This window comes from Antechinus flavipes, chromosome 3 (genome assembly GCF_016432865.1).
Source record: "Antechinus flavipes isolate AdamAnt ecotype Samford, QLD, Australia chromosome 3, AdamAnt_v2, whole genome shotgun sequence".
NCBI lineage: Eukaryota > Metazoa > Chordata > Mammalia > Dasyuromorphia > Dasyuridae > Antechinus > Antechinus flavipes.
Window position 1 is genome coordinate 523,835,236 of NC_067400.1, and position 24,977 is coordinate 523,860,212.

The window sequence follows — 24,977 nt, forward strand, 5'->3', positions numbered from 1 at the left end:
TATTATATAATATATAACACACATATGGGGTATAATAAGCATATATAACATAAATATATACATATATATTTATTTGTCAAGTACTTGCCATATATTCTATAATTTGATGTATATGGGAACATAAAGGTACCTGGGAGTCTGTCTGGTCCAAACCTTTTACTTTAAAGATGAGCAAATTGAGGCATTAGAGGGTTAAGTGAATTCCCCAAAGTCATACAAGTATTAAGTGACAGAGCTGGGGTTTGAACTAGGCTCCCAATGCAGCATTTCTTCTACTGAAAATAGCTAATAGGTCTTCCTGGCTAAAATGTAGAATATATAAAAGGTAATACTAGGAAAAAAGTCTAAAAATATAGATAGGAGCCAGATTATGGGAAGCTATAAATGCCAATTAAAGGAGTTTGTATTTTATAGTAGAGATAATAGGTAGCCACAGAAAATGATATGATATGATATGATATAATTAGATTTGTGTCTTAGAAATATTAATTTGGCAGCCATGTGGAAAGGAAGAGTTGGATGCCAGGAAACCAATTAGTAATATTTTACCATAGTCCAGGCAAGAAATAATGAGGGTCTTGACTAAAGTGAGGATTTTGAATGGAAAAAGGGGGATAGATGCAAGGTGTTTTATGTAGATTTGGCAACTGATCAGATATGGGTAGATGAAGTAGTCAAGGCTGACTCCAAGGTTACAAACCGTCATGACTGAAAGGAAAGCAATTTTAATCCTCAGCAGAAATCAGCTTGGAGAAAAGGTTGATTTTGGGAGGTTTGGGATGTTGAGTCCAGTATGGACATTGTGAATCTGAAATGCTGAGGAAGCAACCACATAGAGATGACCAGCAGGCATTTGGTCCTATGGAATTAGAATTCAGGTAAGATATGAGAGTGGGGTGTGTGTGTGTGTACAAGTGTATATATGTGTATGTATATATACACAGAGATAGCTATGGGAATCAGATTGCAAAGGATTGAATCAATCAACTAGCATTTATTAAGCACCTGCTTCATGTCAAATAGTATGGTAAGCACTGAGGATACAAAGAAGGCAAAACAAAACAAAATCCAATCCTTGTTCTCAAAGAGCTCACAGTCTAATGTGTGAGAAAATCAAAACTACTAATATAAATGAGATATACACAGGATAAATTGGGGATGGTCTCAGAGAGAAGGCATTAAGATTAAAGAGGCTGGGAAAGGCTTCTTGCAAAAGCTGAGATTTAAAGCAATGCAGGGAAGCCAGGAGGGAATGATGAAGAGGGAAAGAGTCCCAGATCTAGAGGACTGAGTGAAAACACTTAAATTTAACAGTGATTAACTAACTAACCTGGGCTTGTTAGTAGGCAGCAGGCAAAGTACCAGTAGATAGGGAGAGATTGAATCTGAGAAAAATTGAGCAGGATAGAATCAAGGACACAAAGAGAGGGGTTGGCCTTGGCAACCAGAGGAGCCACCTCTTTCCCAGAGACTAGAGGGAAGGGGGAGAGAATAAGGAGTGATTGGAAGGCTTTTGAGCTATGGATTAGATGAAAAGAGAGAGGTACAACAAATGGCCTTGATTTTTTCCCCAGTAAAATCAGAAAGGCCTTTTGCTGAGATGGCTAAGGGAGGGGTTACGTAAAGGACTGAGGAGAGTGAAAGCCTTGTGATACCGGCTGTGGGGAGTGTACTAGTATCAGTTCTGGAAGGTAGAAAGAGCTGGTATGCGTCAGTGAAGACCCTGTTGAAGATTAGGTAGTGTGTATTTGTAGTGGAAGCGGTTGCCATGGTTGTATGGCATTCTCCAGTGCTGTCCAGCAGCCTGCAAGGAGGAACACAAGGAGGAACACAACAAGAAGATGGTAAGAGTACCCCAAGGGTGGGGTTGAACTAAACATGCCCAGAGAACAAGGGGGCAAGAGATTAGGAAAACAGGGAGGGATAGGGGGACTGGAGGTGAGAGTGAGGATAAAGAATAAATTTAGGAGGAACGAGACAGAGGGAAAGATAGGAGGTTATAACAAGAAATAAGTATTTCAGAATGTTAGATGTAGGTCTTAGATGATCTCTAAGAATCCTTTTAGTTTTGAATCCTAAACTGTTGTCTTGACCTTCTTGGGGATAGGGATGCAGATTGTTATCCAAAAAGCACTGGAATAGTTTGAATATAGGCTATAATCCTTAAATGAAATCTTTTTTAAAGGAAAAAAAAAGGTCAGCAGCAGAAATTTTCCTTGATTATAGGGTCACTTAAATTTGATGCAAACCAGATTTTGTGTGTGTGTGTGTGTGAATGAAGAATAAAGTGGGGTGAGGAGTGTCCTGTAGCCTGTATTGAAAGCAACATGGTGGAAATATAATACAGAGCTGAATATGGGTCTAAAATGTCTGAGTCATGGTGCTGCAGAGCTGAAGGGGCCGTAGAGGCCATCTAGTGTAGCTCATACCTCTGCAGAAATTCCTCTTACGGCATCCCTAACAAATAACCATTCAGTCTATGCTTGAAAACCTCCAGTAATCATAGATTCAGAACTGAAGGGATCTCACAGCTCATCTAGACTGACTCTCTTTTTTTATAGATGAAGAAATCCACAGGGGTTTAAATTCCTTGCTCAAGGTCATGCAAGATTCAAACTTACTTCCTCTGACTCCAAATTTTCTACTTGATTATGCTGATTTACTCTAGAAAGCAGAACTGAGGTCAGATCTAGCCTCAAATATTTATCAGTTGTGTGACTTTGGGCAAACCACTTAACCTCTGTTTGCCTCAATTTTCTCATCAGTAAAATGGAGATAACAATCACATTTCAGGACTACTGTGAAAATCAAATGAGATAAATAATTGTAAAGTGTTTTACCAATTTTAAAGTGGTATGTAAATGTTACTTATTATTATATTATGATATGCTATATATACTTATTATATATTATTATACAAATCCTAATTTTATCCCTTTGGACCTTCTATCCCTTGTTCTTTGTTCAACCCTCCCAGAGCCAAATACCAAAAATCTAATCCCTCCTTCAGAGAACAGTCCTTCAAATATTTGAAAACAGTGATTCATGAGCCTTCTTAAGTCTTCTTCAGACTAAATATTTTTAGCTCTTTCAACCATTCTTTCATATGGTATAAAACTGGAGGTCTTTCACCATATTGATTGTCCTTCTCTCCAGCTTATCAATGTTTTTCCTAAATGTGGTACACAGAACTAAACATCCTATTCAGCACCATGAATGTTGTGTAACAAAGACAGGCCATTATTTAGATATTATGCTTTTTAAAATGGAATCTAAGACTGAATTAGCTTTCTTGTCCACTCTGTCGTATTGCTGACTTGGTCATTAGAGATCAGTAAATCTCAACTCTGCCTAACAGCCTTTTAAATGCTTAAAGAGAAGTACGTTTGAATTTTCTCTTTCCTTTCTCCATCAGTCCATTGGCTAGCGTTAAGTGGTTCTTTAATGACTAATGTTTTTTTGGGGTCTAAGGGTCCTAATTCTGGACACTAGTGCTGGAGATACCTTAGAAATCATTTGCCCAGCTCTCTCATATTACAGAGGAGAAGGCCAAGGCTTAGAGTGATTTTCCCAAGATTCTAGAGACAAGAATCCTCTGAATTTTAATCCAGTGATTTTCCTTCCCTTGCCAAGGTGGATTTTAGATTTTTAGGATGGAAGATGCTTTTGGATTCTAAATCTCTGATAACAGTTTGTTTGATTGAGATCACCTCAGGGTTATGAGGAAAATGTGCTCTTATGGATGTTTACAAAAAGACAGAAAGGCCTGAAATTTAATTTTTCTACCCCAAGGGATCTTAGAGACCATCTAGTCCAATTCCCCTCCCCTCATTTTACAGATGGGGAAAGGTAAGGGGACTTGATTGAAGTCTCACAGGAAAGGCGAATTTGTCACTCTTCCTACCATATCAAGCTGTTTCCTTTGTTTCCTTCTTCTTAGTCTTTAGTATTTCCCAGCCCCCAATGAACTAATGTTCTTTTGCCCCCTCAAAACCATTTCTCCAGGGGGAAAAAACCTCTCTACAAAAAAAGTTTAAATGATAGATATCAGCATCCCCAAATTTTATCCCACTTACCCTAACTATCTATAGTTAAATTTTAACTAGGTTCTAAGCCTGAAGCCAGATAAAATCAATTTTATTAAGAGACATTAATTGAAGACTTATTGTAGGCTGGTTGGGAGGAGACAAAAAGATTAGATATGACTCAGTTTCTGCCTGCCTGGAATTCATAGTCTCGTTGTGAATTCAAATGTCATATCCAAATAAAGTCACAAAACAAAATACCCTGTGAGTTGTGCCTTTGAGGAACATGGTGGGGTGCTGGCTTTGGAGTTAGAGATCTTGGGTTCAAATTCTGCCTTCCCATTTCTGAGTATCTCCCCCTTGTGGGACTCTTTCTTTTTCTGGAAAAGGAAGGATTTGGACTAAGATGAGCTCTAAAATTCTTTTCAGCTCTAAATCTAGAATTTTTCTGATATGGGGAGGGAAGGTTGTAATGAACTTTAGGGAATCAGGGAAGAGCCTTTGAGCTAATGGATGAAATTTGGGCATCAGCTGCCAAGGAGACTGTGGGGGTGGGATGGGGTGTAGAAGGAAGAATGGAAGGGGAGGCTTCCTGGTTCCTCCTTCTAAATTATAATTGTAGCAACAAACAATTTGTTGTTATAAAAAATGCAAGGGCCTAGACGTCAAGATGAGTCAGCAGAGCTTCAGGGAGGCCCCAGATGCTCACGCAATCTTGTGCTGCAGAAAATAAAGCAGATTAGATGGAGTGAGGGAGTGGATGGCTTTCCTTCCCTGGCATCTAGATCTGCAGAATGCTATTTCTACTCATTGCATTTTAGGGAGGATTTTGATGATCCTGAGCCCACCTTGAGGGAGGTACCTAGGATATTGAGAGCTAGGCCAATTTAACCTGGAGGAGAGGAGGTTTGGGTTGAAGGACTGCGTTTGTCATTTTTGGCTCGAAAGGACAGAACTGGGAGAGGGTGTGTGTGTGTGTGTGTGTGTGTGTGTGTGTGTGTGTGTGTGTTTGCATGGAGACATGTGCGTGTGTTGGGGGAGAAAGTTAGAGTCAAATTTCTGTAAAAGAATAGGGAAAACCACTCCCTAGGTTAGGCTGCCTTGTAAGGTCTGTTGACAGTGGCAGAATGGCAGAATATCTGTCAAGAGGAAATTCCTCTGTTGGATAGAGGGTTAGATTAAATGACCTTTAATGTTCCTTCCAATTCTGAGAGTCCTAAAGCTTCCTGGTGGATATGGGCCTTGGAAGAAGGGTAGGACATAAGTAAGAAGAGGGGGAGAAGGGATTTGGTTGCTGAATAGTTAGTAAAAAGAACAATGGCATACCCTTTGATCCAGCAGTGTTTCTACTAGGCTTATTTCATGATACCATGTTTTTCTATTTTGCCTAGGACAGGGAAAAAAAGCACTGACCCAGGAAGCAGATAGTGCATACTTCTTATATGAAATTGACTCCTTTCTAGTCCTCAGTTTTACCCTCTGTAAAATAAATGGTGATGGCTATTGGGGTGGAGATGGAGTGTTATTATACAGGGTTCCTGACTTCCTTCTAGCTCTGTGGTCCTATGGCCGCTCCAAGGTCTTGGGCACTTAATGCCATTCTTCCTTCCACAAAATATTATATGTCCAGGGTCCAATAATGTCTCACTGGGTACTCTAGCCATTATTCCTAACCAGCATGGTGGTCTTCATGTGCCCAATTTTTCTCATCCTGTCCTTCTGCCATGCAACTGGTTTTGTTCATCTGAGATAAGCTGTTGGCAGTGGAGTACAGGGGGAGGCTGAGCTCTGGAGCAAAACCTTGGCTCTACTACCTAATGAGCTTTGTGACCTTGTGAAGCCATTTGAGTTCTAAGTCTCAGTTTCTTCCTCTGTAAAGTAAGGAGATCAGACTAGATTTACTCTAAGATCTAGATCTAAATCCTAAAAGCATAATGTGGGATAATTTGGGGGAAAGGGAGAAACCTGTCCTTTACCTCTCCATTATGATTACCAAAAAAGGAGACATTTAAAATTTAAAACTAAGCCTAGAGGTGACATTTTTCCTTTTTAAGAAGAAAAAGACTAAAATCACCACTATATGAATATTTATAAATATCTTTACATACTTGTATATGTATAAATATATGTATGCATATAAACATGTGCTAAGTACAGATTATAGGATATATAAATATATTTGTGTTTGTGTGTATGCATATGTGTATGTATGTATAAATTTAGGTGTATAGCTGTGTATATGCATGTATATAGATGCATAGATATACATTATGTAGATTATATATGTGTATATGCATGTATATGTATGCACAATTGTATATGTGTGTATACATTCTGATTACCAACCATGGCTTATAAGATGTACACATATATTTACATTAATGATTTATGCATATTTGTACACATGTTGTATATACATTTATGTTTACATATATAGGTGCAAGTGTTTGCATTTCTATAGGTGTATAGACATGCATATACATACGTATATATGTGCACATGTGTGTAGATATAAACAAGTATATACATATATACTTGCATGCGTATATGCAGATGTGTGTATATATCATACATACATAGATGCTGATTATAGATCATAGGCTCATGGATTTAAGAGCTGAGTGGAGCTTAAGAGATTCTCTTCTATAGAGGAAGAAACCAAGGACAATTTTATTCATTTACAGCAACTGCCAACTATCATTGAATGTATACACATTTATATGCATATACATATAAATTAAAATATAAAAATTTTAAAAATATTCATATGACAATGATGTTAGTCTTTCTTAAGAAGAAAAAAATATGACCTCTAGGTCCAGGAATTGTTTGATAACATTATTTGATAATTTAGATTTTTTTCAGTTATTCAGAAATATTTCATATTTGATTTGCCCTTCCTTAAAGGATTGGAACTCAAGAGACAAGAATTCAGAATCTAGTTTTGGGAGTGTGGCTTGGGAATTATGTCTCAGAATTTCAGTTTCCTCATTTGTAAAAGTGTCAGTCTACCTTAATAGGTGTGGTAGAAGGAGCACAAAAATCAGAAAAGATCCTGATACTATTCTCCACTGCTTAACTTTAGACAATGTAGTTGGGTTTTTTTTAAGCCTCATTTTCCATACTTCTTCAGGTCCAAGGTCCCACAAACAATTAGTAGGAAGAACCAAGATAAAGATAGGATCATTAGTTTAGATCTGTAAAGGAACCTGAAAATCTCTAGCTAAATCCTTTTATTTTATAGATGAAGTAATTAAGACCTAGAACAGTTATAGATGGTGTGCCCAAGGATTTTATGGGAGAGTCAACATTCGAAACCAGATCTTCTGACCCCAGATCTATACATCTTGACTCTGTGTTTCTCTAAGTTCAAATGCAGGCTATTTCCTACCATAAAACCAAGTTGTTAATGAGAGAAGTCCTTTGGAAACTGTCACACTTCACAGAAATGTCATCTATTATTATCTAAATAATAATTTATTATTTATAATGCTAAATAATAATTATTATTCATAATAATAATTGGACCCAAGGGTCTTTAAGGCCCCTTTTACTTCTGACATCCTGTGACTTAGTTGAATTAAGGTTTGTGGTTTGGGAGGGAATACATGATCTCAGGTAAGGCATTTAATTTCTCTGGGCCTCAGTTGCCTTTTTGGCCAAATAAGGGAATTGACTGTATGGTCTCTAAAGCCTTTTCCAGATTTAATATTTTACAAAGCCCCACAGGGGAAGATTATATCGACCATTTCTTGGATGAAGTAAAACCTTAGGGTAATCGGGCCCTTTCTTAAGCATCCTGCAGAGACAGGAGAGAAAACCAAAGAAAGAGACCTGGTGGTTATCTAATTCAACCTCTATCTGAAGTAAAAAGGTTTTCTCAAGCAGGAACTGCTGAGAAAAAGCGAGGAAAACATGTGATCCCAGAGATGATGGCAAATCAATTCTCAGTAGCCGGAACTGCTTATTGATCTCCATCTCCTTCCCCAGCCCACATCCACCAAAGTTATTCTGGATAGTGGCCCAGAAAATACTTTATGTATTATAGATAATTGGTATAGAAGAGCAGTTAGTTCTCACTGTGGTCAGCTAGGGAAATTTGCTATGAAAATCAAAGAACTGGATGGCACTGAGAAATAAGAAAGAAAATGCTAGGGACACAAATTAAATTTAAAAGAATGCCATGCTTTTTTTTTTTTTTTTTTTAAAGAGAGTCAATTTTAAATTTGTACTAGCCCATCCTTTCTTATAGCATACATTGACAAAAAGTCACCCAAATTTTTTTTTTTGAAGGTATCCAATGGGTCATTTAAGTGTGCAATTGATGGAATGTCTAGACTGAAGCCAAGAAGAGCTGAATTCAAATTCAGCCTCATCTACTTACTAATTGGGTAACCCTGGGCAAATCACTTAACTCTGTTTGCCTTAGTTTCCTCATCCGTAAAATGAGTTGCATAACAAGTTTATGTGATGATCAATTATGATGTACTTGGCTCGTTTCAAAAATGAGATGATTCAGGTCAATCCCAATAGACTTGTGATGGAGAGAGTCATCTGCATCCAGAGAGAGTACTATGGGGACTGAATGTAGATCACAATATTATTTTCATCTTTTCTGTTGTTATTGTTCTTTACTTGCTTGTTTGTTTTTTGTCTTTCTAATTTTTTGATCTGATTTTTCTTGTGCAGCTTGATAAATATGGAAATATCTTTAGAAGAATTGCACAGATTTAACCAATATTGGATTATTTGCTGTCTAGGGGAGGGAGGAAAGGGGAAGAAGGAAGGAAAAAAATTTGGAACACAATATTTTGCAAGGATGAATGTTGAAAACTATCTTTGCATGTATTTTGAAAAATAAAGAGCTATTATTACAAATGAGTTGCAGAAAGAAATAGCAAACTGCTCCAGTATCTTGCCCAACCCCTCCCCCCCAAAAAAAAGACCACAGTCAGATATAACTGAATAACAATGATAGAAGATAAAATCCCAACACAAAACCATATTTTATTACCTAAAGTATTAATGGTAAGTGCATTAATAATGTGCAAAATGTTTGTGAATTCTGAGGGGGAAGATCATTAGCAATAAGAGATTCAGGAAATAGTAGTAAAGGTGGTAGCATCTGAATTGGGATAGGTAGGAATTCAACAAAGAAAGAAAGAAACCATGTTAGCCTTGGAGAATGGCCTGTATAAAGACAGAGAAGTGGAAAGGTGTGTGTGTGTGTGTGTGTGTGTGTGTGTGTGTGTGTGTGTGTGTGTAAGTAGGTAGGCAACAGAGAGCTGTAGACTTTAATGGAAGAGAATAATATGAGGCTGCAAGACTGGCTAGGTGAGTTTATGCCAGGCGTAATGGAGGGTTTTAGATGCCAGGTGACAAGGTTAGAATTTTAGTCCCTTGGTTTTTGTGTTCAATTTTGAGGTGATTTTTGCTGGAGATATATGGAAATACTATCTTAAAATGTGATTATTGTGAAAGTTTTTGCATCTTTTTCTACTTTAAGAAAAATGTTTTCATTACAAAACAAAAACAAACAAAAAAATCTCATTGTTGCTTTCTTCAAAATTTTCAGAATGATAATTCTCTTACTATGAACCACACTAGCTAGACTCAGAAGAAAAAAAGTAGGACCTGTGCTTGCAACAATGTGGTAGTCTTTGCTTTGAGAGGCAGGTGGTACAACATATTTACTGAACTGTTTATCTTTTTTATTTTACAGAAGAGGAAACCAAGGTCCAGAGGGCTTAAGAGACTTACTCAAAGTTAAACTTATCAGTCAGCAAACATTTATTAGTTGCTGTGTGCCAGGCAAAGTACTTAGTGCTAGAGACAGAAAAAAAAAAAAACAACCAAAAAAAAAATAGTCCCTGCTTTCAAGGAATATGCATTCTATTGGAATGGAAGACATGGGCAGAGACAGCATGGAAATAACTAAGTCCATACAATATAAAGAGTACATGGAAAGCAATCTCAGGGAGACTATTAGCTACTAGGGAAAATGGGAAAGGCCTCCTGCAGAAAGTAAAATTTTTTTTTAAATTTTTTATATTTTATTTTATTTTTGATTTATGGAATCACTTTCATAGCACAATATAGTTTTTTGTTTGCTTGTTTGTTTGTCTGTTTGTTTTGATGAGGTAATTGGGGTTAAGTGGTTTGCCTAGAGTCACACAGCTAGAAAGTGTTAAATGTCTGATGTCAAATTTGAAATTAGGTCCTCCTGATTCCAGAACTGGTACTCTATCTACTGACCCATCTAACTGCCCCCCTTTTTTGTTTTTGTTTTTGTTTGTTTGCATAATATTTTTAAATATTTCATTAAAAAAATTTAAAATTTATTTAATGCTTAAATATTCAAAAATTTGAAAATATTTTTAAAAGATAATTGCACATGAAACTTCAAATCTATTACATGCAACTTGCTGTTCTTTCTAAATATATGATAAAATAATCATGTAAATTTCTTTTTTCCTTCTATCAAATTTTTCTTTTTTTCTTTTTTTTTTTTTTGATTAAATAATGTTGGGAACTTGATTTTAAACAAAGTATTGGTCAAGAACAAACAGAAATAAACAACTATGTTTTTTAAAAATGCTAAATACAAATTCCTCATTAAGTTCAGTTTATAGTATAGGACATTTCCAAAGTGGTACTCAGAGCTTTTGTTTGTTTTAATATTATGTATTAACATAAGACAAAAAAAAAAGCAATAGCAAAAAAACAAAAGAAAAGCAAAATAATCCACCATTAGATCGCAAGCCAGTTAACATTTGTCTCCATTTTGAGAGCTCTCTGACTCTTTACTTGTAGTAAGTAAGCTAACACAAACCCCATCATCCATTTCTTCTACTGCAGTCACTTCCAAGTCATAAAGTGGGGGGATGAAAACTACAATTTCAGCGTCTAAGAAGAGGAATATTCTCTACATGAATGGACCTGTGATTTCATTGCTGTGAATATTCCCTCCAGTTCTACAGTACCTGACCCCACTCATACTTTCTCATCTTGAACAATTATCCATATTTTCTCATGAATCTTTCTTAGAAGTCTTATCCCACACGCAGGAGACTTTCCTTTCATCTCTTAACATCTTACAGGTAAATGGCATTCTGTTCATGCTGTCCATCTGCCATTTCTCATTCCCAACACACGGTTGGCCCACCTCCAGCTTCACCTGACTTGGTATTAAAGTGGGCATGGGCTTAACCTTTCTGGAGAGTGGTGGGGAGGGAGTGGGCATCAGATCTGCATTTACTTTTTTTTTTAAATAACTTTTTATTGATAGAACGCATGCCAGGGTAATTTTTACAGCATTATCCCTTGCATTCACTTCTGTTCCAATTTTTCCCCTCCCTCCCTCCACCCCTTCCCCCAGATGGCAAGCAGTCCTTTACATGTTGAATGGGTTACAGTATATACTAGATACAACATATGTGTGCAGAACTGAACAGTTTTCTTGTTGCACAGGGAGAATTGAATTCAGAAGGTATAAATAACCCGGGACAGAAAGTAAAATTTGAGCTGAATTTTGAAGGAAGTCAAGGAAACTACAAAGCAGAAGTGAGTGGACACAGCATTTCAGGAGAGTACAACCAGTGCAAAAGCACTGAGGTAGAAGATTGTCATGTTTTAGTGATTGCCACTAGGCTAGCATAGTTGGATTATATAGGGTGTGGAAAGGCCAGATTATGAAGAACTTTCTTTTTCCTTTTTATTTCCTTCTTCAGCAATCAGTTAGTAAGTATTAAGTGTTTGAGGCCTATTTGAACTCAGGTCCTCTTGACTCCAGTGCCAGCTCTCTATCCACTTATCTAACTGTCCCTATTGAAGAATTTTCTTTACCAAGATGAGGGCTTCATGTTTGATCCTGGAGATAATGGGGAGCCATTGGAGTTCATTAAACAGGGATGGTGGTGGAGGTGATAAAGTCACTGTTCTACAGTAAAGGAAGATTTAATCCCTTATATACATTGTTTATAAGAGTCACATTGGCAGCTGATGGAGAGTGAATTAAAATGGGGAAAGTCTTGAGTCAGGAAGCTCATGTAGATGTCAGTAATCTGCAGTAGGACTTCTCAAACTAGTGAATCCTTTTCTTCTGAGAAATTTTTAGGTCACCCTAGCTATATAAAACAGGTATACAAATCAGACATCTATTGATAATAAATCATAATTTCATGACTTTCACATTAGTTATGTGACCTCATATGAGGTTATGAGCCACAGTTTAAGAAGCTGGGGTCTAAAGAAGGTAGAGAGGTGGATGAGGGCCAGAACTAAGGTTTAGGTGTATGAGCAGAGAAAAAGCAATGAATAGGAAGTGAAGATAGAAATAATAAAATTTCACCATAAATTGGACAGGATGAGTGAGAGTGAGGAGTTGAGAATGATACCACAATTAATTAATGGCTTGGATAACTAGGAGAAAAAGCAGCCAGGTGGCACAGTGGCTAGAGCCCTGAGTTTGGAGTCAGGAACACTCAGCTCCCTGAGTTCAAATCCAGCCTGAGACACTAGCTAGCTATGTAATTCCCATTTGCCTCAGTTTCTTCATTTGTCAAATGAGCTAAAGGAGGAAATGGCAAACCACTCCTGTATCTTTGCCAAGAAAATTCCAAGTGGAGTCACAAAGAGTCAGACATGATTGAATAATAACTAACTGGGAGGATAGTAGAGTTCTTGACAGTAATAGAAAAGGGGAGAGGTTTGGAGGCCGGGGGAAGAAGAGATAATGAGTTCTATTTGGTTATGTTGAGTTTTAGGTGGCAGTGGGGCATCCAGTTTGAATTATGTGATAGAGCCAAGATTTGAACACATAACTTCTAAGATCTACTGTATCACTTTTCCTACTGCATCCCACCTATGTCTCTGATGCCAATGATTAGATTCCATTATTAGTTATAATACCCCCTATAATTTCTAAAAAGGCTCATAGGATCCTTGATTGGAAAATTGAAACCAAATTCTTCATTTTAGAGATGAAGAAATATTATTAGGTGACTAGCCTCAAGTCTAGTCTAGTCTAGTCAAGACTAGTAGTAAGCAAACAAGCATGAAAGATTACTGGCTTTGGAATGAGAGAACTTGAGTTCACATTCTGCTTGTGCTATGGGTCTGGATTACCTGTGTAAACTAAGGACAAGTCACTTATTCTCCCTGTGCCCTAGTTTATTTATCTGCCAAATAAGTGGGACAGATTTGTTATTATTTACAGTTTCTCAGTTTTGTCCTAGTCTTTGTGACTCCATGTAGAGTTTTCTTGGCAAAGATAAGTATCACTGGTTTGCCTATTTCCTTTTCCAGCTCATTTGACAGAAACTGAGGTAAACAGAGTGAAGTGACTTACCCAGGGTCACACAGCTAGTATGTATCTGAGGCTGTATTTGAAATCAGAATGATGAATCTTCCTGATTCCAAGCCCAGTGCTCTCCACCTAGTTGCTCTAGAGGAGTGGATTAGTGGGCCTTAAGATGCTCCTAGCTCTTGATCCTGGAATCCTATTTGATTTCAGCATGAGGAGATTATTAAAATGGACATATCAGATTTGCCTTCTAATGTCTTATTTAATACCTACCTCTTAGCCCTCTGTTATTACCATAACTACCAAGAAGCTTCTCCTCATGAAGATATTTTGCTTTCACTTCCATAGCTGATATTTTTACTTCTGTTTATACTTGTCTTTGGTTTATGTTTTAGCTCCCTTCAGGAATGATCTCCCCTCCCTCCTTCTTTTACTTCTCACTTCTAACAAAAATCTGATTTTTCAACTCAATCTGATCTTAACTCTAGTAAAATCAATTAGTATTTTAAAATACCTATTGTGTGACAGAGGTTGTGCTAATCCCTGAGTATACAAAGAATGGCAAAAAACAAATTGTCCCTTCTCTCCTTCTGTTTAGTATTATGAGGACTCCTCATAATGCTCCTATAATTACATGAACTAGCAGGGGCTGGATTTTTGCTTATTTTTATTTCTTCTCAACAGCTGCATACATAAATAATACAAAGCTTCATAAATGTTGGATGAATTAATTTAGTTCTTTTATTTCCTATCCATACTTTGAATCTGGCATAGATCCACTGTCAGATGTTCTTTCTGGTTAAACCCTCAACCTCCTCATCCATGTTATTAAAATGACAAATTCTTTCCTTAAATCAGATATTATATTTATCATTATAATAATTTATATTTTAAAAAATAGTTTTAAAAATAGTTACTTTCATTAATATTTTTTCTTTTTTATAATTACAGGTAAAACATTTTTAACATTCATTTTTTAAAATTTGAGTTGCATATTCTCTCCCTCCCATTTTCCATTCTTAAGATTTCATATAGGTTATACATATGAAATCACGCAAAATTTCCCATATTAGAAAAGATACACACCTCCTCTCCAAACCCACAAAACGTGAAAAAAATAAAGTTAAAAAACACTTTATCAGTTCTTTCTCTTGATGGGGATAGAGTTTTTCATCATTAAGTAATGGTTTTCTTTCAAAGGAAGTTCCCTGACATGATGATTGAACTGGTTATTGCACAAGAGTGTATGTGATTTCTTGAGTTGGATTCTAAATATCTACTCTATATGTTGGCATCCTGGAGTACCAAGCACTCAAAGCCTCATTTCAGTGATTGTAAGGATTAAAACTGTACCACCTATAATAAAATAGATTGAGACAGAATTCTGAGTCAATGGCACTTTATTAAAGGGTCTAATTGGATAAGTGATTGGTTGGAGGTACAAAATATTTTGGGGAACTTTCCACATAGATGTCATCTCCGTCACTCTGAGTTTGGTCACCATGACAAGAAGGAAGGGCCTTTAGTTAAACAAGTGAACTTAGAATCTGTAGTTCACAGCTCTGGAGCCATATATACAGAACTTTAAGTTCTGTCAAATTGATTATTTCATTACCAAATTGATTATTCAAAATGAAATTCTGTCAAATCTGTCAAATTGATTAATACTGATTGGAATATAATAGGGATCCAAAATGAATTATTTCTTATGTCACTTAGCCAATTCTTAGCTTTAGGTTAGATAGCAGGTGAAAAGCACTGATTAAGTAAGGGAAGGCTATCTACCCAATATCTACTATTCTTAAACTTTTTCTGCTCATGACCCCTTTTCATTGGAGAAATTTTTATGTGATATCAGGTATATAGGTATATAGAAAAAGTATACAAATCAAACATTTACTGATAATAAATCATAAAGAAATTTATTTCAAAATAATTCTTTGGTATACACATAATTTTACCATTTACTAAAGACAAAAGCAAATTTGCATATTAATAAGATGGATATGCCTGTTTATTTCTTTTTCTTTTTATTATTTATTTATTTATTTTGCTGAAGCAACAGGAGTTAAGTGACTTGCCCAGGGTCACACAGCTAGGAAGTGTTAAGTGTCTGAAGTCAAATATGAACTTGGGTCTTCCTGACTTCAGGGCTGGTGCTCTATCCACTGTACCACCTACCTGCCTTTGCTTGTTTATTTTTACATAAAGAATTAAATCTTAGTGGAATATTTGACACCTTTTATTGTTGCCATATTTTTTTCTTGACCTCACATTCATTATGTAATCGTATATGGGATACAACTCATAGTTTAAGAAGTTTTGATCAATGGGATAGGTACTTAACCTGGGATCCATGAAGCATTTAAAAATATTTTGAAAATCATATTTAAGAATAATTGATTTCCTTTGCAAGTTTGAGTACTATATATTATACATCAAAATACATTATTCTGGCAAGGGATCCATAGTTTCACCAGACTGGAATGAGGGTGAGAGAGTGTTGATGGTACTCAAAAAGTTAAGAACTCTTGAGACAAAAGACCGGAATTAAATCCTACTTATAATATTTTGTGTCTATAAGCAAATCATCATTAAACCTTTATCTTACTTTTGTCATGTAAAATAGGAAAAGAATACCTGTAATCTGAACTACCAGAACTATTGAAGTTCTCTGAAGGAGACATTATATGTAAAACAATTTACAAAGCAACCTACTAATGTCAACTACTGTTATTTATTGTTGTTGTTAACTAACTCTTTTCATCTTTTTTTTCCTTAGAGTTTAGATAAAAACAATTCTGGGACAAATGGATATTCTTCTATTATTCTGTTATGTTTCACATTCGGAAGAGCATCATACAGGTAGATGAAGGAACTGCTTTTTATAATTTAAAGTGTTAAAATTTAAGAATTTTCTATTTTTTTTTAATGTAGAGAGTGTTCATTATCTTTGTTAATATCAGTATTATTCTTCTGAACTAGTTCCATGAATTTGAGTCTGTGTAGTTCAGTTTGTTTGAAGGGCTTAGAACTAGAGACTTGTAGGAAACCTAGTTTCACTGAAACCCCACTATATTCCCTTCAGTATGTCTGGAGCTGGCAGTTCTTTTGCCAGAATTTGGACCAACCATTACTTGAAGCATGAACCACTCATTACTTACTGCATGAAGGGACTCTCCTTAGTGAATTCCTTTATTTGAACTCCTTCAGTGATCAGAGGCTCACTACTACATGAGACAGGCTCCTCTTGTTGCACAGCTCTAACTACTGAAGCCTGCTTCTTTTATATGGAGTGGAAAGCTACTTCCTGTGTCCTCAAACCATAGAATTTTTGACTTGTAGAACATCAGAGTAGTTTTACACCTTCTACTTCAAAGAGTGTGTATAAAGAAAGCACTTTGAAAACCTTAAGGACCTCTAAAAATGTGAACAGTTGTTATTATTACTATATTAAAGTCATGGGATTATATGGTATAGTGGAGGGGGCATCAGATTTGGAGGCAGAAGGCTTGAATTAGAGTGTTGGTTCTCTTTTCTTGTATTTCAATCTGGGGAAACCCCTTTACTCTAGGGTGGACCTTGGTTTCTCTATATGTAAAATGATGTGATTAGACTTGGTAAGTCCTATGATCCTTTAAAACCCCATATTCAATGATTTAATCAAAATATCTTTCCAATATAGGAACTCCTGATGGGGGTCATTTCACCTCTTCTTGAACATGTACAGTGGCAGGGAGCTCACTGCTTAATAAATAAGACTGTTTCATTTTGGACAGATTCTTTTTCTTCATGAGTGACAGAAGCAGCAGGTGAGTAGGTTATAGAAAGTGATGGGGTTGGAGGAGGGAGGAAAAGCTTTCTAGATTATGTTTTGTGATCTTCAGGAATGTGTTTGAGGATGTTGGGTATGGATTTCAACTATTTTCTCCTCAACCTTGAGAATAGAGATAAAAATATCTCTATTCAATCAATAAGCCTGGGTTCTTTGCTGCTGGAGAAACATAGATTGTTCAGGGGAAATAACCCTGCAGTTGGAATTAGAGGAGCTGGTTGGAATGACCTCTCTGCTACTAACCACTGCCCCATGAGACCAGGCAGCAGGCTATTTCCTTCACTGGATCTTAGCATCTTTAATTGAAAAGTAAGAAGATTGGAACAGTTCAGAACTATAACTGGAGAAGAAGGAAGAGGGTGTGGCTCCAGAGGCAGCTACTAGCACTGAAATAGCCCAGCCAATAAAATTCAAAACAGCCGCAATGAGGAAACTTTAGAATTTATTTGGTACCGAGCTCGGGATGGAATTCTGTTTGAATTCCGTACCTTACAGAACTAAAGACAGCCTTATAAGCATTTCTGTTCGGCTTGTTACCTTTTAATCTGTGATTCACATTTTACAACAGGAGGATGGGGGTTTTACCAACCGCACCTGGGCAGATATTTTAACATAGATAGATCGTGAATACCGCCCTTGTACGGCCCGAGTACCACCCTCCCGGAACAGATACCCTTAAGGTCATTGTTGAGCCGGCCTTTTGAAATGCAAAAGAAGTTCCCCAATCTAGCTGAGCAAACTTTGTCCTGCTGGCCCGAGGCGGAAAAGAGGGCTATTTGTCCATTTCAGCACAATGGATAACACACTGGACTTTCAGTCAGAAAACTCAAAAGTTCAGATCTAGCCTTAGACACTTAGTAGTTTTCTTACCCTGAGTCAATCGCTTAACTTTTGTCTACCCCAGTTTCTTCAACTGTAAAAGGAGAATAATAATAGTGCCCATAAAAGGCCCTGAAAATCTTTAAAGTGCTATGTAAATAATAATAATAATGGTTATTATTATTATTAGAGCAGTGAAATTTAGAGGATGTGATCAACTATGCAGTCTTAGTTACCAAACTTTGTATTTAATTAGCAGTAATAGTTAATGGAAATAGGAACCTTCCAGATGGGGCTTAAAGAAGGATGGAGGTTTGAAGGTTTTAGGGAGACTGTGAATTTTGTAGATAGAAAAATCTTCCATTAAGGAAACTTCTTTTATTAAAGCAGATTGATGCCCATTCCACAACTTATAGTCTTAATGAGTTATCTAGGGGGTGCTATAAAGATAATTAGTTATTTGTCTGTGGTCCCATAGCCTCAATATTTGAGAGATTAGTTCTTTATTCATTATTTGACACAATCTTTCTGTGAATTATTATTATAAAGATCACTGTGCTCCATGCCTCTTGAGTGAAACAGATATCTCCAAGAGCTGAGTAGTTTTGATGCTTAAAAAGTGAAGTCCATGCAGAATGTAGATCCAGGTATAACTGTCTAGAGGTTAGCTTGGGAAAGAACATTTTCTAGGGTCAGTGCCAATATCAGTAGGCTGTCTCCTTTTGTTCTAGAGATATAATCAGTCCTTCTGGAATGCTTGGAGATCAGTCTGTGTACTGTAATTCATACTTTGGGGAATAGATTGGAGCAGCTGATGTAATAGACCAAGCCTTGGATGAGAGGTTAGAAGACCTGGATTCTGGACCCAGAACCATATTTGACTTTCTCTGTGGCTTGGAGTAATCCCATTATTTCTCTGTGTATAGTTCAGTTTCCTTATGAGTCAAATTTGCTAATAATTTCTATCCCTTCCCCACTCACAAGAGCTGTTGTGAAACACAAATGAAGTATTGAAGGATATCCCACGATTGTAGAATCTCAGGTTTGAAAGAAATATTAGAGGTCTCCTCTTAAAATCTCAATCCAATGGACATTCTAACAGCCTTGCAAATGGCCCATCTTCCTTTGTTTCAGGACCTCCAGTGCTGGAGAGCTCCCTACCTCAGGGAAGCACTCCTGCCCATTCCATCATTGGAAACCTTTATTCTCATGTCTAAAGCTAAAATATTTTTTTGTTCTTTTGAGCTGAAATCTGCCTTCAGATGACTCAGCCATCTGTCCCATTGCTCTTGATTCTGCCCTTTGAGGCCAAGCAGAATAAAACTAATTCCTCTTTCATATGACAACCTATCAAATATTTGCAATGATCTTATCCCCCTTACTATATTATACAAAGAAGATTTTGTTTGTAACCAATGTTCCAGCTAACATTAGGATGGTTGTAGGCATACAGTTGGTGATTGGATCTGAGAAATTCTTCAAGGTGATCTGTGAATCACTTGTGTATGACTGTATTCTTATTGTATTGAAGATATGTCAGCCAGAATAATGGACATAGGTAGGGATCGCCATTTGACTCTGAAACTTTTAAATGACCATAAGGATTTATTTTTTACTTTTTATTTTTTATAGAATTCAGCTGAAAGCATGTTAAAATAATCCTAACCTCTGAAGTAGGTCTCCCCGATGCAACATGGGAGAAAGAATGGTATAATTAATGATTTTTATATCACTTTTCAGGTTTCTAAAGCACTTACAATAACCATCAGGCAGCTAGAGCTAACATTATTAACCTCATTTTACTGTTGCAAAATCTAAGGTTCAGAGAATTCTCTGGAGTCACACAACAACTAATTATTTGAATCAAGACTTAATTAATTATTTGAATTAAGACTGCTCTCAGTGCAAAGCCAGTATTTTGATTCCTCTAACAAAATAAGAATCATAAAATTTTAAAGTTTGAAGACATCTCAGAGGCTCACCAATCCAATTTGTTTCTCTATCCAACTTAATGGCCAGATCTGGTAATTCCTATCTATAACCCCTACTACTGGGGATGCTGAGACCAGTGGATGATGGGAGCTTGGGGTTCTGAGCAACAGTGGGCAAAAAGCTTACTGGGCATCTGACTCAAGTCTGGCACTGTTACTGTGAGTCCTTGGGACTGGGCAAGGCCATCAGGTTGCCCACGGAAAGGTGAACCACCCAGCTTGGAAATGGAACAGATCAGAGTTTATGTACCACTTAGCAGTGGGGTCAGGCCCATGGATGGCTGCTCTATTTCCAACCTAGGTGAAATAGGGAGACTTGGTCAAAAAAAGTCAACTCTTCTAACTTCCTCCACAGAGGAAGGAATCTGACATCAATTAAAGTAGCCCTTTTTACTTGTTAGATACCACACAATCATTAGGACACGTAGTCAGAATAGCTGGATTTTATTGAGTCCTGGCTGCTGTGTTTTTCTAAATATTCTATCTACTGTATTAGCCAGATATCTCCTAGAAAGCCATTCATTTCTCTGAATCTCTGTTAAATGCAGATTATAATACTTATATTGAAATCAAAGAAAGAGGAAAAAGACTCATAAATACCAAAACATTTCTAGTAGCTATTTTTGTAGTGGGGAAAAGAACTAGAAAACATGGATGATCATTTCTTGGGGAATGGCTGAACAAGTTATTGTTTACTAATGTTACAGAATATTATTGTGCATAAAAAAATGACAAAAAGGTCAGCTTCAGAGAAACCTGGAAGAACTTGTTATGGACTGATGCATTGTTGTGAATAGACCCTAGAGAACAATTTATGCAATAACATTATAAAGAAAATCAACTAAAGAAATACTTAAGGGTGCTGATCAATGACATGACTGATTGTGAATTTCAAAGGACCAGTAATAAAGTATTTTATCAATTCCTCACAATAAGGATGAATTCAACATGACATGATTTCAGGCATGGCCAACATGGAGGTTTATTTTGCTTTACTATATGTATATTTGCTAAAAGGATATTATTGGTTTTTTTCTTTCATTTTAATATGGGACTAAAGGATTATAGGAAGGTTTACCATAGTTACCAAAATGCTAATAAAAAATAAAAAAGTAAAAAAAGAAGATCAAGAAAGAATTTTTAAAAATATGTGGAAGAGAAAAAAAGAAAGGTCAGTAGGAAACCCAGACAAACTGAACAACTTTGAAAATAACATGGAGAATTTACTAAATACTTGGAGATAGAATTAAGCTGTCAGTAGTGTGGATTCTTTGCTACTTGTTCAATCTCCTGTTCTACTTTCCACATGAAAATGCTGATCTCATTTGGTATTTAAATTCAGAATTAAAAAGAACCACCACCACCACCACCACCACCACCACCAAAAAACTAAACAATGAGAGGCTTAGATTAGACCTCTAAAGTCTCTTTCAGCTCAAAAATCTCTGATATATGACTTGGATTCAGGAAGTTCTTGGTTCAAATACTATCTCTGACTCATATTAATTGTATGATCATGGGAAAGTCACATAAGTTCTCTGAGCCTCAGTTTCCTCATCTGTAAAATCAGGATTACATCTAAAATACCTTTATCAGAGAATTGTTATAAAACTTTAAAAACATGCATAAATGTGGAAATATATATAGGAGAATTGCACACGTTTAATATATATTGGAGTACATGCTGTCTAGGGGCAGGGATGGGGGAAGGGAGGGAGAAAAATTTGGAACCCTTTTGCAAGGGTGAATGTTGATAACTATCTTTGCATATATTTTGAAAGCAAAAAGCCATTATTTAAAAAAGCATTCATAACAAGGTTTTTTCATATATCCCACACCGGTATTTTCCATGACTTGTAAGAAAATTCTGTCAATGAAGATGGGTACCTTGTTTATAACCTATACTTTTGAGAAGTGCCTTGGATGGATATGGAATAGAGTTAACCTATTCTCCATAGTGCCTGACCAGAGTCACATGGCCTATATAAGTGAGAGAAGTAGGACTCTAAGATTAGCTCTTTTACCTCTTTTTGTGTATCCATCACTTAGTACAGTGCCTGGCACATAATAGGTGCTTAATACATGTTCACTGACTGACTGACAACTCTCTATCCATTATGCCTTGATGCTTATAACAAGAACAATAATAATAGGAGAAGGAAGAGTAATAATGAATATTAGACTTGGAATAAGATTCTGCCTCAAACACTAAATGTATGACTCTGGAAAAGTCACGTAAGTATGTCCCAATCTATCTGTAAAATAAGACAATAATGACATACACACATAAATATATATATATATATATATATATATATATATATATATATATATACATGTACATAAATGTATCCATGTATGTATATGGCAACAAGGTGGTGCAGTAGATACAGCACTGGTCCTGGACTCAATTTGGTCTTAGATATTTGGGTATCTAAGTGACTTTTTGGATAAGTCACTTACTCCTGTTTGCCTCAGATTCCTCATCTGTAAAATGAGCCAGAGAAGGAAATGGCAAACTATTTCAGTATCTTTGCCAAGAAAACATGAAATGGAATCATGAAGAGTTGGACACAATTGAAAATGACTAAACACATACACATATATAATGTGTTATATGTCATTTGATTAACAATAGTGTTTTGCAAACCTTAATGCACTATAAAAATTAACTGTTATTATTAGTAGTTATCATTATTTAAACTCAGTGATTTCTAGTCTTCTCTGAGCCTTTCTAATTGTATCATCTGAAGCTTATTTATGAAAGATGATATATCATTCTGGGCAGCTAAATGAGTCAGTATATATAGAGGGGGGCCTGGAAAGACCTGAGTTCAAATCCATCCTCAGACACTTATTAGTTGTATGACCCTCAGTAAGTTATTTAATTCTATCTCATTTCCTTCATCTTTAAAATGGACTGAAGAAGGAAATGGCACATGATTCAATAACCCCATTAGGCACATTCATAATTAATAACAATAACTAGCATTTATATAACATTTTATGATTTGCAAAATGCTTTATATTAGTAATTTTTTTATTTTTCAAAATACAGTAAAGATAGTTTTCAACATTCATCCTTGCAAAACCTTGTGTTCCAAATTTTTCTCCTTCCCTCCCCACTTCCCCCACCCTGGACAGAAATCCAATATAGTTTAACATGTACAATTCTTCTAAACATATTTTCACACATCCTGCTGCACAAAAAAAAATCAGATCGAAAAGGGGAAAAAATGAGAAAGAAAAAAACAACCAAGCAAGCAACAAGAACAAAAAAGATGAAAATACTATGTTGTAATCCACATTCAGTCCCCATAATCCTCTCTCTAGAAGCAAATAGCTCTCTCCATCATATATCTATTGGAATTGGCTTGAATCAACTCATTATTGAAAAGATCCAGGTCCATCACTGATTTCATTTACTGTTTTGTGTTGCTTTCATTTATATTATTGTAATTTTGCATATATTATCCTCCCAGCTCTACTTACTTTGCTTTGAATCAGTTCCTACAAATCTTCTCACATTTCTCTGAATTTCTCATTGCATAATCTTGTTGTTCCTGTGTACAGTGTTCCTTTGGTTCTACTCACTTTACTTAGCATCATTTCATGGAAGTCTCTCCAGGCCTTTGCAAAGTGATTTACAAATATTTTCTCATTTTATCCTCACAACAACCCTAGGAGGTAGGTTCTATTAAGTCTTTCCATTTTACAGATGAAGATATTTGATGCAGAAAAAAATTAAGTGACTTACCTAAGATTAGATAGCTAGCTGTAAGTGCTTTAGTTTGGATTTGAGTTCTTCTAACACCAAGTCCAGTGCTTTGTCCATTATATCACCTAGCTAACTCTATATTCATGGAACATGGGACAGCACAGCTAGAAAGATTTTAAAATAATAATATTAAAATATTAAAAGTTAGAGCTGGTAATGACCTTGGACTATGCAACATCAGAGTTGAAAGGAGTCTTAGGACATAAAATGCCAGAATTTGGGTTATAGAATGTCAGAATTGGAAGGGACTTTAAAAATAGACTGTGAGAATAAAGGGAGTGAATAGAATACAGTTATACCTTAGAATACAGAATATCAGAATTGGGAGGGACCTTAGAACATAGAATTTTAGAATTATCAGGAACTGCAGAGATCTATCTTTCCTTCCTCATTTTAAAGCTGAGTAAAGTAACAAGCAGAAATAAATAATTTGCCCAGATTCTTGACCCTAGGCAAGACAGGCAGCCATTTAGGTGTAACATCTGTGGTTGTGATGGAGGTAAATGAGAGACTTTGAAAAATATGACTTTTTAAGAAATAATTCCTTATATCTTTAACACTAGAAGGTCCTGCTCTCCATGGTTTATAGCTATATGCCTTATGGAAAGTCAAGTGACCCATATCTGATTGAAGACTCAAAGCTTTTGATGGACAGTGATATTATATGGGGGAGGTAGATTGAATGGATGGGTAAGATTTGGATGGGTAGGGAGTCGAGAATTTGAGCCGTAGCCATGTCAGCATTAGTCATCAGTACAGACTCCTTAGAATGGAAACACTGGAGAAGTTGTGTTTTCTCCACATATAATAGGTTTTTTTGCTTTCCTTGACCATATCTCATCCCATAGAGTTATCGTGGGAAGAACATCATCCTTTCAATGCTTTGAGGCACCATATTGGGAATGGATAGAGAGATAGAAACAACTTAGTTCCTGATCTCAAGAAGCTTACAAGCAAAGGTAGGATGCAATGTGTTTATTTAAAAAGCATGATGTAAGGTAGACTGTGGTTAAGGGAAAGGAGACACCCAATGCAACACATGGTAAATCTGAGATCTGAACTCGGGTTCTATGTTTCTTAAGTTTAGTGCTCCAAATTCAGGAGTTCCCCCCCTTCCCCACTGCTTCCAAGTGATCTCTGGGTTTAACAGTCCCTGCATTTAATCTAATTTCATTTACTGTTTTGTGTTGCTTTCATTTACATTATTGTAATTTTGTATAAATTA

General features: G+C 36.2%; 1 protein-coding gene across 1 annotated transcript in view; it reads left to right on the plus strand.

Annotated features, from left to right (window-relative positions):
- The first annotated feature begins 10,610 nt into the window (after positions 1–10,610).
- Positions 10,611–24,977, plus strand: part of USP35 (ubiquitin specific peptidase 35) — a 68,901-nt gene continuing 54,534 nt past the window's right edge. Inside the window, exons 1-4 of the mRNA XM_051987215.1 lie at positions 10,611–11,125; positions 16,112–16,194; positions 17,015–17,141; positions 24,601–24,711. The gene's annotated coding sequence lies outside the window, so the exon portion shown is untranslated. The remainder of the gene's footprint in view (positions 11,126–16,111; positions 16,195–17,014; positions 17,142–24,600; positions 24,712–24,977) is intronic.